Here is a 13282-nt window from a genome sequence, read left to right as displayed (position 1 = left end):
CGAAAGCACACCAAACGATTATGTTAGGTCAGCACCTAGTCACAGAAAACCATACAGACATTTTCCAGCTAAGGAGAGGGCTCACAGAAATAGCAATTAAATTAATCACTAACCTTTGATCTTCATCAGATGGCACTCACAGGACTTCATGTTACACAATACATGTGTGTTTTGTTCGATTAAGTTAATCTTTGTCCAAAAACCTCATTTGAAATTGTTGTTATGATCAGAAATGCATCGTCTCAAACAAACATCTGGTGAAAGTGCAGAGCCACATTAAATTACAGAAATACTCTTAATAAACATTGATAAAAAGATACAAGTGTTATGCATGGAATTATAGAAACTTCTCCTTAATGCAACCGCTGTGTCAGATTTAAAAAAACGCTTTACGGTGAAAGCACACCTTGCGATTATGTTAGGTCAGCGCCAAGTCACAGAAAAACATACAGCCATTTTCCAAAGAAGGAGAGGTGTCTTAAAAGTCAGAAATAGCGTAATAAATATTCACTTACCTTTGATGATCTTGGTCAGAATGCACTCCCAGGAATCCCAGTTTGACAATAAATGTTTGTTTTGTTCGATAAAGTCCATAATTTATGTCCAAATACCTCCTTTTTGTTTGCGCGTTTAGCCCAGTAATCCAAATGCATAATGCGCGATCACTTGTTCAGACAATGTCAAAAAAGTTCTATTACAGTTCGTAGAAACATGTGAAACGATGTATAGAATCAATCTTTAGGATGTTTTTATCATAAATCTTCAATAATGTTCCAACTGGAGAATTCCTTTGTCTTTAGAAATGCAATGGAACGCAGCTACCTCTCACGGGCACACGCGTGATCAGCTCATGGCACTCTGCCAGACGTGTGACTCATTCAGCTCCCATTCCCCCCTCCTTCACAGTAGAAGCATCAAACAAGGTTCTAAAGACTGTTGACATCTAGTGGAAGTCTTAGGAAGTGCAATATGACCCCATAGACACTTTATATTCGTTAGGCAATGACTTGAAAAACTACAAACCTCAGTTTTCCCACTTACTGGTTGTTTTTTTTCTCAGGTTTTTGCCTGCCATATGAGTTCTGTTATACTCACAGACATCATTCAAACAGTTTTAGAAACTTCAGAGTGTTTTCTATCCAAATCTACAAATTATATGCACATTCTAGCTTTTGGGCCTGAGTAGCAGGCAGTTTACTCTGGGCACCTTTTTATCCAAGCTACTCAATACTGCCCCCCAGTCCCAAAGACGTTAACCCAATTGCAGCCAACAGTATTTTCCAGTGACAACACGTTTGTGGCGTCAGTCTTCAGTTTACGCACAGGTGTTCGGAGACGCTGACACGGAACCCAAACCGGCTGCTTACGTGTGCCAACGTGCATAAATGTATTTTATCCCCCCACACCAAACGCGATCACGACACGCAGGTTAAAATATCAAGACAAACTCTGAACCAATTACATTCATTTGGGGACAGGTCGAAAAGCATTAAACATTTATGGAAATTTAGCTAGCTAGCTTGCACTTGCTAGCTAATTTGTCATATTTAGCTAGCTTGCTTTTGCTAGCTATTTTGTCCTGGAATATAAACATTGAGTTGTTATTTTACCTGAAATGCACAAGGTCCTCTACTCCGCCAATTAATCCACACATAAAACGGTCAACCGACTCATTTCTAGTCATCTCTCCTCCTTCCAGGCTTTTTCCTTCTCTTGACTTCATATTGCGATTGGCAACTTTCATAAATTAGGTGCATTACCGCCACTGACCTCGTTCGTATTTCAGTCACCCACATGGGTATAACCAATGAGGAGATGGAACGTGGGTACCTGCTTCTATAAACCAATGAGGAGATGGCAGGACTTGCAGCGCAATCTGCTTCACAAATAGAACTGACTTCTATTTTAGCCCTTGGAAACGCAGACTCTCATTGGCCCACGCAAGCAGTGTGGGTGCAATAATTGAATATTATAGATTTCTACATTTATTTTGCGACGTGAAGGTTGTAGTCAGCCTGTGAGAGATAGCCAGGGATGTAGTGCTGCAGTAGTGGGATGCCCCCTAACTTTTTTCAATTTGAGAATGCAAAAAAGCTTGTAGAAATATTCCAAATCAATTATATTTATTTACCACAAAAATTGGGTGAAAACAATATAATGGCAATCTAAATAAACATGTAGGCTATAGCAGCCTATGGGTAGATAAATGGGGGTTTCTTCCCAGTCTTCGGTTTCCCTGGCGGTGGTGCGAATTATTAATAACTGTTGGTGTGTGTGCGCAAAGGCCTGTAGGTCGGAGGCTTGACCACTTTGAGAGATCCAAATCCGACGTAACAAGAACAGCCACAGACAGAAAACTCTACCAGGGTTTGCTAAAACGGCTGTCCTCAAAACCGATTGTATTGGACTTGGGGCTCATGTAGGCCTACAACGCACTTGAACTCATCCTACTGTCTGACTGCTGAGATCCTTTGAAGGAGTAAATTCAGATAGCCAACCTTGCTTTACCCTCATGTTGGTGCTAGCAAGCAGGCTAATTAGTGCTAAGTATCAATATCCAATCCCAGTAGGGTCTGTAAACCAGTGAACTTCAATTGGTCAATAGCAACACGATATCTCAAAGTATTTTTTTTAATAAATTTAAATTAGGGGGTAGATCAGCTTTAATATTGCAGAATGTGACTATTATCCATGTCTGAGGCAAAAAAAAGTAACCTTGTCTGAGAGATTTACACGGTTATCAAAACATAACGCCAGGGTAAGCCTACACGAAACACTACCATTTTGAAAAAAGAAAAGTGTTTCTAAAATCCCCTATTGGAAAAATGAATGGTAGAAAAACTATTGGAACCATTTCCCTGTTTGACCACTAGGTTTTATGGGTATTATGACTCATACTGTGGTACTCTATCATCAGTGCTATCTGGAAACCTTGGGACATCTCTAACCTAAGCCCTAAACCTTAACCCCTAACCATAACCCTTACCTAACCATTTTAAATTTCAACTTCAATGGGGTAGTGACATCCCAAGGATAGTGGATAGAACGGACCGATTCTGTCTTTTGTCTGTTTTCCATAAACAAGCACTAACATGGAAATATGGCTGTGTGGGAACCCTACAAAGATGTGTAGCTAGTAATTTTACATTTTAAAAAATTAATATTATTTCTCACTGATAAATATGTAAGATACATTCCTTGTGTTTCCAAAACTGTACCGCAAGCGATGCCTGTTAACATTTAGAGCAAGCGTCAGGTCTCTTAATAAAAATCCCCCAGACAAAAGATACTATCATCAATAGGCGCTAAAGGTAGTTAGTGTCTATGAATGGGGTAGCAGCCAGCTAGTCACCCTAACAGAATGGTACTGCGTTCCCTTTTCCCATTATATTTGTTATCTTACTAGCTATGTAACTCAAACCCCATGTTACCTGGCTGAGTAGTTAGTTGATTCATATGAGCACAGAGATAAGTCAATGGTAATGGTACTCACTGTCAGTGAGTTGCTAGTCTTCAAAGAATAACCTCCTGCAGCAGTGCTTTGTGAGCCAATTCATCCCACTGTTCTTGCTTTCTCAGACCACCATGGGTTCCGATGACATTGCCCTGGTGGCCGATGCATTGTCCAAGACCCATGTAGGAGATGCAGAAGAAGAGTTGAGCTACGAGGGCCGGGGACTGAAGATGGACAACGCAGAGTCTGGTGAGAGCACTGACTGCAAACACACATTCATCTTTAAATCACTTTCAAACTGTTCAACAATAGGAGACTTCAATATGGCATTGTTCTCTATCAATGCCAACACAGTTAACGACTTTGCTAATAATTTGTCTTGTGTTGGTGAATCTGGTTCTCTCTGCAGTGAAGGAGTTGGTGCAGGAAATAGAGGACTACCGGGGACTACGGGCCCTGTGGTTGGAGGGAAACACAGTGGGAGTGGAGGCAGCGCAGGCTATCGCCAAAGCCTGGGAGAGCAAAGACCAGCTTCAGGTACTAGGAAGAGAGAGCCTTGAGATCAAGTGCCTGTCAGTCTGAGCAAAGAACACTGACTTGCGCTAACTGCTGAAAATAGTGAAGTCACAAATTCACACCACAACATGATCCTTTGGAGGGTATTAGCATTTTACTCTTGCATGTATTTCTTCACATCTAGCTTTCACTGTATATTTTTCAGAGTTGCCATTGGAGTGATATGTTCATGGGTTGCCTGCATCTGAAATCCCAACTGCCCTTGGTGAGTCATCACTAACAACCTCCCCTTGCACGTGATAAACTATCATTGGGCTTATACATATGTTTTAAAGTCGTTAGCTCTTCATGTGTCTCTCTTCATCCTCAGAGATCCCTGGGCAGAGCATTGATGATAGCAGGGACCAACCAGACAGAGAGCTTGACCTGAGTGATAACGCCTTTGGACCAAAGGGCATTGAAACTCTACTGAAGAGCTCTCTCTGCGTGTCACTCTCTACAGGAGCTGAGACTCAACTGTGGCATGAGCATCGGAGGGGGCAAGGTGAGAGTTTGGAAACACTAACTGTGAGACTAAGGTCTTTCATAAGGACTTAATTAGGCCCATCACTCCATCGGGAGCATAGGCCATTAACAACTTTTCTCCATCGCTTTCTGGTCTTCTGTTAGGATGTACCACAAAGTAACTGTCTTTAGATCCTGGCGACAGCGTTGACTGAGTGTCAGAAACAGTCCAGCGCTCTGGGTGTCCCCCTGAAATTTAAAGTGTTCATCGCAGTCAGAAACCGCTTGGAGAACGAAGGAGCCACAACCCTTGCCCTGGCATTTCAGGTACAGACAAACTGACACAAATTGCCACTTTGTCATTCAATGTAAAACAGACATTTCCCTTAAATCACTCACCACGCGTGGTCTAATACCTTTCCCTCTTTCTCCTCAGATCTCTTTTGTGCTCTCTCCCTCCCCCCAATTTCTCTCATACTCTCTCCCAACCCCCCCCCCCCCTCTCTTTATCAGTTAATAGAAACCTAGAGGAGGTGCACGTGCCCCAGAATGGGATCAACTATACTGGGGTGATCAAATCAAATGTATTTATAAAGCCCTTTGTACATCAGCAGATGTTACAAAGCAAAGTGCTTATACAGAAACAAAGACTAAAATCCAAAACAGCAAGCAATGCAGATGTAGAAGCACAGTGGCTAGGAAAAACTTCCTAGAATGGCAGGAACCTAGGAAGAAACCAGGCTCTGATGGGTGGTCAGTCCTCTTCTGGCTGTGCCAGGTACATGGCCTTAACCCTTTGACACAGTGGTCCCTGCAGATGTGATTAGAACACTTATTTAGAACGTCCAGTTTCGATTGACGCAACAGTCAGCATTTGAGCTGGCCTCTGTGTTTGTGCAAACATTTTCTGTGAAAAAACAGTCTTTGCAACGTTATGTGAGCATTTTATTTTTGGATGCAATGTTCAGACATTCACAGAAGTAGTGACAATATAACACATTCTCATCCAAACCAGAAAATGTAGGCTACATCTATTGAAAAAGAAATACAGAAATATCAAATGTACCAAGGTATTCACACCCGAGTCAATACTTTGTAAGAAGCATCTTTGGCAGCAATTACAGCTGTGAGTCTTATGGGCGAGTTGATGTGCCCTTGAGCAAGGCACTTAACCTTAATTGCTCTGGATAAGAGCGTCTGCTAAATGACTAAAATGTTAAAAGATTCAACCAAAGGCCTGGGGGGTTTTCCAATGCCTTACAAAAAAGTGCAATGGCAGGAAGGATGTGTAAAAAGAAAATAAAAGACACTGAATATCCCTTTCAGCATGGTAAAGTTATTAATTACACTTTGGACAGTGTGTCAATACACCCAGTCACGACAAAGATACAGGCGTCCTTCCTAACTCAGTTGCCGGTGAGGAAGGAAACTGCTCAGGGATTTCACCATGAGGCCAATGGTGACTTATGTTACAATGGCTGTGATAGGACAAAACTGAGGATGGATCAACAACATTGTAGTTACTCCACAATGCTAACCGAATTGACAAAGTAAAAAATACAAATAATCCAAAACATGCACCCTGGTTGCCATAAGGCACTAAAGTAAAACTGCAAAAAATGTGGCAAAGAAATGAACTTTACTGCACATCCTGAATAGGAAGCACTATGTTTGGTGCAAATTCAACACAACACATCACGGAGTACCACTCTTCATATTTTCAAGAATGGTGGTGGCTGCATCATGTTATGGGTATGCTTGTGATCCGCAAGGAATAAGGAATCAATCTACACTCCCTACATACCTGTGTGTTTTAGATGCATGAAGCTCCCCCAATGAGGAAGACTATTTATTTAGACAGGATTTCCTCCTCTGAATTAAATATTTTTACTGGTTCTTGCTACTACTATTTTTATACAAAGGGACATTTTCATTAAGTATTTAAAGGCATAAAGGGACAAAGTTATTTGAACACGAAGAAATACTGAAGTAAATTTGATGAATGCACAAACAAGGATGGTGGTCAGAATTAGTAAGAAGTTATAGATGTACCCTACATAGACGTTTTTACTGAGAACCTAGTTGGCCACATTTGTACTGCTGAAACATAATATTATCAGACCATAATATTCCCCTGAGTTCAACCAGGTCGGAACCATTACTATGCATCAGATTCGAGGTTGCGGTAGAATGAAACGTCAACTTTGTCGGGAATGAGAGCTTTCGATATGTACAATATACATCATGGAAAAATACTGCCCAACTTTTTTCTAACTTCTGGGAAGATGGGACAGCAGGGCTTAGACTGGATTTTTTTGTTTGTTGATAGGTCTAGAAAAATGTGGATAGGCATTTTTTCTACTTGTTTATTACATTTATTTTGCGATGTGCACCGTATAATATTTCGTAATACAATTGTTTTATACTAGTGCATAGTACATAGAGCAACCTCGTCACATATACAAATAATGACCTATCCCAGCATATTAAAATATGACTTTAGACCAGTTGCCAACAACATAAAACCCATCTTTAGGCGCACTTTAATCTCGATGGGCAAACAAGCCTATATTTGATGTTACCATTTATACCACGGCGGGAAGTAGTACTATACATTGTACCTTAACTTAAATAGACGTATCATAAGGCATGACCTACATCACAAGGCGCAGACGGCGAGGCTTTGAGTTGAATATGGTGATGATTTCATCATAAGCCAATGTATCTGTCAGTTGACGCTCAAAAGACAGCAAACTGAAGTGCTTCAGTCGGGCGCTTGTCATTGATGTGCGAAGACAATATTTTATCCTAGTTCTTGTTGAGAAGTCTCTCCACACTGCATGATGTCATTGGAAGTGTGACAATGATCCTTATCAGATAGTTTATATTAGGGAAAATATCATCAGGGCAGCTTTGCCTCAGGTCACTGTCACTCTTGATGCAGGATGTTTTCCCTAATGAAGTTGTGACTACACTGTCTGCCACTTTTACAGGCAGTTTTCACTGCCGTGATGCGCTCACATCCCAATTACTAATATCATGCTTAAGCATAATCTCTTCATTTAGCTTGAGAACTTTATCAAAGTCTCCCCATGAGTTCTCTGAACGTAGAAAAGTTTATTTTGAGGATTTCAATTAAACTAACACAGTCCCGTCACAGATAATGTAGAGCTTTGTAAATCCTTCGTAGCGAAATCACTAGTGTCAAACAATTTAGTAAACGTGACTAACAGGAATAAAAACGTATTGTTCTGGATTTGTTGGACGAGGGCATCGGCTTCTAATTTGGTTTGTCCACAAGCCTCTGTAAAATCTGCAAGAACCTCTAAAATTAGCACTAGCAGTAACAGCACTTTACTCACTGACCCTGATTTTGAACTCCAAAGTACATCCGTGGATCTTTCTCGATACATGGTCAACCGGGACGCGACTCTGTACTTCTATGAATCGAGCATGTCTGTGGCATCCACTCATAAATGTGTGTAGCTGGTTTACGGTGTCCCAAAAAAATACTGACATTTCCCAATACTTTTGCCACGGTGCACAGAACCAAATTTAAACGGTGGGTGCTGCAATGCACATATACCGCTTGCTTCAATGTTTTCTTTAGTAGGACATGTACCCCTCTGTTCCGACATGACTGAAGCGCCATCGAAACAAAAATCCACACAGTGTGATCCAACTCCAAAGGTTGCAACACAAACTATTTTCCGAGAAATTCCTTGTGCAGACAAATCAGTTTCCACAAACCCAATAGCTCGTTCTTGAATCATTCCAGCATGAATGTATCGGATGCACACAGCATTAAGTTCTCGTTTAGATTGATCTTTATATTCATCTGCTAGTATGGCAACATACGTGGAAAGCGCAGAATGAACTTCCATCTTGTATCCTGCACAGTAACAATGATGCTGCACAATCCAGCAACTCGTTCTGAATTTCGGGGCTCATAAGCGTGGCATTGCGAAGTAACTCATTAAGCCTGTTTTGTATTTCTGAGTCATAATTTGAGATTAAATTTAAGATTTCTAAAAAGTTAACTTTGTTGATTGCCTCTTCGGTTTCTCTATGCCCTGAGTGGAATATCCTGTTTTGCACCCATTAGAACAATATATTTGACCACTTTACAAAGATAAAAACACTAATATGATAACTTATAGACATGCCCATGATTGAATGATGATCAGTTTCCATACTGATCAACTCTAAATGAACAGAACGTTATGCCAACATTCCTGGACTTGCAGGGGTCACTGATCTATAACAAGTATTCACACAAATGGTTTGCATCACCATGTTTAACACAGTCCCTCGACTTCTAGGCCCATGGGTCGCCTTGTAAGATTCCCTGATCCACCTCTACGCAGACGACACCATTCTGTATACTTCTGGCCCTTCCTTGGACACTGTGCTATCTAACCTCCAAACGAGCTTCAATGCCATACAACACTCCTTCCGTGGCCTCCAACTGCTCTTAAACGCTAGTAAAACCAAATGCATCCTTTTCAACCGTTCGCTGCCTGCACCCGCACGCCCGACTAGCATCACCACCCTGGATGCTTCCAACCTAAAATATGTGGACATCTATAAGTACCTAGGTGTCTGGCTAGACTGTAAACTCTCCTTCCAGACTCATATCAAACATCTCCAATCCAAAATCAAATCTAGAATCGGCTTTCTATTTCTCAACAAAGCCTCCTTCACTCACGCCGCCAAACTTACCCTAGTAAAACTGACTATCCTACCGATCCTCGACTTCAGCGATGTCATCTACAAAATAGCTTCCAACACTCTACTCAGCAAATTGGATGCAGTCTATCACAGTGCCATCCGTTTTGTTACTAAAGCACCTTATACCACCCACCACTGCGACCTGTATGCTCTAGTCGGCTGGCCCTCGCTACATATTCGTTATCAGACCCACTGGCTCCAGGTCATCTACAAGTCCATGCTAGGTAAAGCTCTGCCTTATCTCAGTTCACTAGTCACGATTGCAACACCCACTTGTAGACTTATCTCCCTCACCAACTTTAAACATCTGCAATCTGAGCAGCTAACCGGTCGCTGCAGCTGTACAGTCCATCGGTAAATAGCCCACCCAATTAATCTACCTCATCCTCACTGTTTTATTTACTTTTCTGCTCTTATGCACACCAGTATCTCTACCTGCACATGACCATCTGATCATTTATCACTCCAGTGTTAATCTGCTTAATTGTAATTATTCGCCTACCTCATTCCTTTTGCACACAATGTATATACTATTTTTTTTTTTTTATGTGTAAAAAAAAAAAAAATTATACTGTGTTATTGACTTGTTTATTGTTTACTCCATGTGTAACTCTGTGTTGCTGTCTGTTCACACTGCTATGCTTTATATTGGCCAGGTCGCAGTTGTAAATGAGAACTTGTTCTCAACTAGCCTACCTGGTTAAATAAAGGTGAAATAAAAATAAAAATACATTTTGCAAGGGCAGTAGCATGTAATTGTCTATTCTCGTGTTTGCAGCAAGCATTTGAGAGTTTCCAGTTAAAAATCCATCTCGTACAAATCTGAATTCAACATTTGCCCCAGGAAAGTGCCTACATAATGTACAATAAATTGCATATTTAGCTTTACTATACTTAATCCACACGAACAGGTCATACCACCTTGAAGAGAAGCAGCGTGATTTGCTATTTATCATACTAGCTTTGGTTGACAGGCTGGTTCATCAACGGCAGACAAATCTGTCGGTGGACCTACTGCAGGTTCACCCCCGCCCGCAGCATCAAGAACGAGAGGAGACCGTGGTGTAGGCAAGCATGCCTGTCTCAATGTGGCATTGGCGGTTGTTTCTATCCTGCCGCCACCTATTAATGTCTCATTCTGGAAGCAATCGGTAGATTGTGCCAGAAAATGTTCCTCCAGACGTCTTTGTTTGAAAAACCTAGCGATCGACATTTGGTTTGCCATTGCTAGAACTACTAAATTACCTTAGCTGGTGAGTCAATTCGAGTAAACTAGCGTAGTAGAGCTTGCTAGTTTATGCGCTACAAAGTTTATCCACGTTATGTTGTTCAGGTAAACCACCGTATGCTTTTTAAAACAATGTAACCAATAGTCGGAAGCCATTGTCTTGATTGTCGCGGACTATTTCTTTGTTACATCATATTAAAATTACACAGAAAATAAATCCCACATGCATTTCTTTAAAAAATAATAATAATAATAAAAATGTATATATAATAATAACTTTTGGGGGGTAGGCCCGAGATCAAACTGGGTAGGCCGGCCTACCCGTAGCTACGCCGCTGTGGGACAGTGTCATATTTTCTGTCAGCAAACACATAGACGTGGGTCATGTTTCGTGGATTAGCCAGATAACGGTAGGAAACCACTACAGGGAACTGTGTTCCAGCATTCCTCCTGGTTTATTTACAGGAGACAATCGGCAGCCATGAGTCCGGCAAAGGTGCCCAGGCGTGAATACACTTTGTGCGCAGCCGGCGTTCCTGCTCAACTGCAGTCTGAACGATTGATCCCCGGGGGGACATTGACACACACAGTCTTTGCCCTAGGAAATTATGCGGTCTCTTATTTCTCCCCATCGCTTACAAATCGCTCTTTCTCTCACTCAAAATTCACGTCTGATCATTGTAGATGGACACATCTTTGGAAAAATGTGTTAAAACATCGTTTTTCAATTGCTAAATAGGAACAAGTAGGCGATTGGTAAACAAAGATGACAGTTTTGGTTGGATTTATCTGGAAACTTTCCTCGGTTCAGGCAGAGCAAGTAATTTCCCAACCCCATAGACCTATTTCCATAAGCAGTGGTGTATTGTTTTGGTTCAGGTAGACTGCACCTTCAGACTACACGGTGATAACCGTTTCCCAAGTGTGATGAAATAGCGTACATACACACTTTTTAAGCGCTCTTTGAAATACCATGGCAGATATGGAACTGTCTTTTCCTTTTTATAAGCCAAGTCATTTATTGAAATGTGGATAAACGCCTACAAGTAGTTATAGTCTACTTCAGCATATAGGTAGGCCTACATAACTCTTGTAGACTATTGAAAACATATGTATTTGTATCGTTACTACGCATGTATTAATGGAATTAACCGAATGCGTAATTGAAGTTGTTGGGATCACATTTAAAAACATGTCTGTGGATAATTTTGACGCAGCGAGGTGTGAAACGGCGACTCACCGAAATGATCTTTAAGTCGTGGAATGTAGCCTGGTGAAATCCGACGCATACCAGCAAATATTTGAGAAAGCAAATGGTTCAAATGACTCTTTGAAAAAAAGACGGGATGAGGAAGTGTATTAATTCGATCAAGGGCCAGGACATTTGAGACTCTTAAGACCTGTAGGCTATAGGATAGGCCCCCAACAAGTGGAATGGCTGTAAACTTTGTTTATGTTCTAGTATAATTTTTGCTCAGCCAATTGAATCGCCTTTGATTTTCCAGATGTATTCCATGGTCTGTCACGCGGCCTTATGGACTCTGCTGGTATTGCGCTTGGCCATCTCTGGGTGCACCTTGGCAAGTGCCTAAAAGAGTGTGTGTGAACAAATCTCACTCATTGTTACCTGCATCAACAAAAATCTGACAGTCTCACAATGAGGTAAGCAACTGAATTACATTTCAAGGAGAAACCTGTTTGAATACAAGACGAAAATAAAATATGTATCAAACAAATCTCAATCCTTATCAATCCATTCCCCATCAGATCACAGTGAAGCTGGATCTGATAGGCAACGACATCCAGGAGCTGCCATCAGGTGCATTCAAACACATACCATACCTGATGCACCTGTCCATGCAGCGCAGCAACATCCACACCATAAAGGAAGGGGCGTTCCGTGCTCTGGGCCGCCTCGTCTTCCTCAACCTGGCCAACAACAACATCGAGATCCACTATCAGGTAAAATAGATCGAGACAGTGTTATATGTGACTGTTTCTTTGCTGCGGTTTGACTATGTTGCTGGGAGAAGTTGGTATTGCAAATTAAAAGCTCCACACTCTCTTCCTCTACGTCTGCAGGAGGCGTTCGGCGGCCTCTCCTCGCTGAAGCAGCTACTGATTGACCATAACCCGGCGGAGGAGATCGAGCCAGAGATCTTCTCTCAGCTGGGCTCCCTCAACTTGCTTTCCCTTGCCCACAACCAGCTCACCTACACCCTCAACATGGCTGATGGGGGCCTGCGGGGGACCAGCCCACTTCTCTGGGGAGATCCTGGAGACCATCCACTTCCGGGACTTGCGCTGCCAGAGCCAGGAGGTCATGCTAAAGGCTGAGTTTGAGGAGCAGACAAGGGGGATTCCAACCCCCACCAACAATGTCAAGTGTCCCGCCAACTGTGCCTGCAAGGTGAGAGATGGAGATGCTGGGAGTTTGATATGGTCTTGCCATCTTTAAAATAGGTTTACCTCACCAAACCCTCTCGCTTCTATGTTATCCTCCTCTCCCACACCTCTACTCCCTCACACATCCCTCATCCACTTTTTCCCCATAGGTTGAGACACCACTCCTCCTCTGAGAACTGCGGCCACACCAAAGTCCCCCACGGCTTCTCCCCCAACACGTGCCTCCTTGACCTGTGAGGCCTCCGGTTCAAGCTGCTACCTGGCCTGCTGGCCCTTCACATGGAGAACAATTCCATCACTAAGCTGTAGCCAGGGATTCTGACTGGGGCTGAGAAGTTGAACGGGCTCTATCCGAGGTGGTGCCCAGTGAGGCGTTCGCAAAGACGGGCAACCTGGGAGCATTACAGCTGTCGGGGAATCCCAGTCGCTGGAGTTGGCCGCAT

General features: G+C 42.3%; 1 long non-coding RNA gene across 1 annotated transcript in view; it reads right to left on the bottom strand.

The window, feature by feature from the left end:
* LOC110499098 overlaps positions 1-12636 on the bottom strand; it is a 44229-nt gene extending 31593 nt beyond the window's left edge. Inside the window, exon 1 of the long non-coding RNA XR_005037959.1 lies at positions 12276-12636. This is a non-coding gene — a long non-coding RNA (uncharacterized LOC110499098). The remainder of the gene's footprint in view (positions 1-12275) is intronic.
* Between the last annotated feature and the right edge of the window lie 646 nt (positions 12637-13282).

The sequence above is a fragment of the Oncorhynchus mykiss genome, chromosome 20, assembly GCF_013265735.2.
Source record: "Oncorhynchus mykiss isolate Arlee chromosome 20, USDA_OmykA_1.1, whole genome shotgun sequence".
Lineage (NCBI taxonomy): Eukaryota > Metazoa > Chordata > Actinopteri > Salmoniformes > Salmonidae > Oncorhynchus > Oncorhynchus mykiss.
Note: the sequence above shows the minus strand (reverse complement) of the source record. Positions and strands in the feature narration are given on the sequence as shown.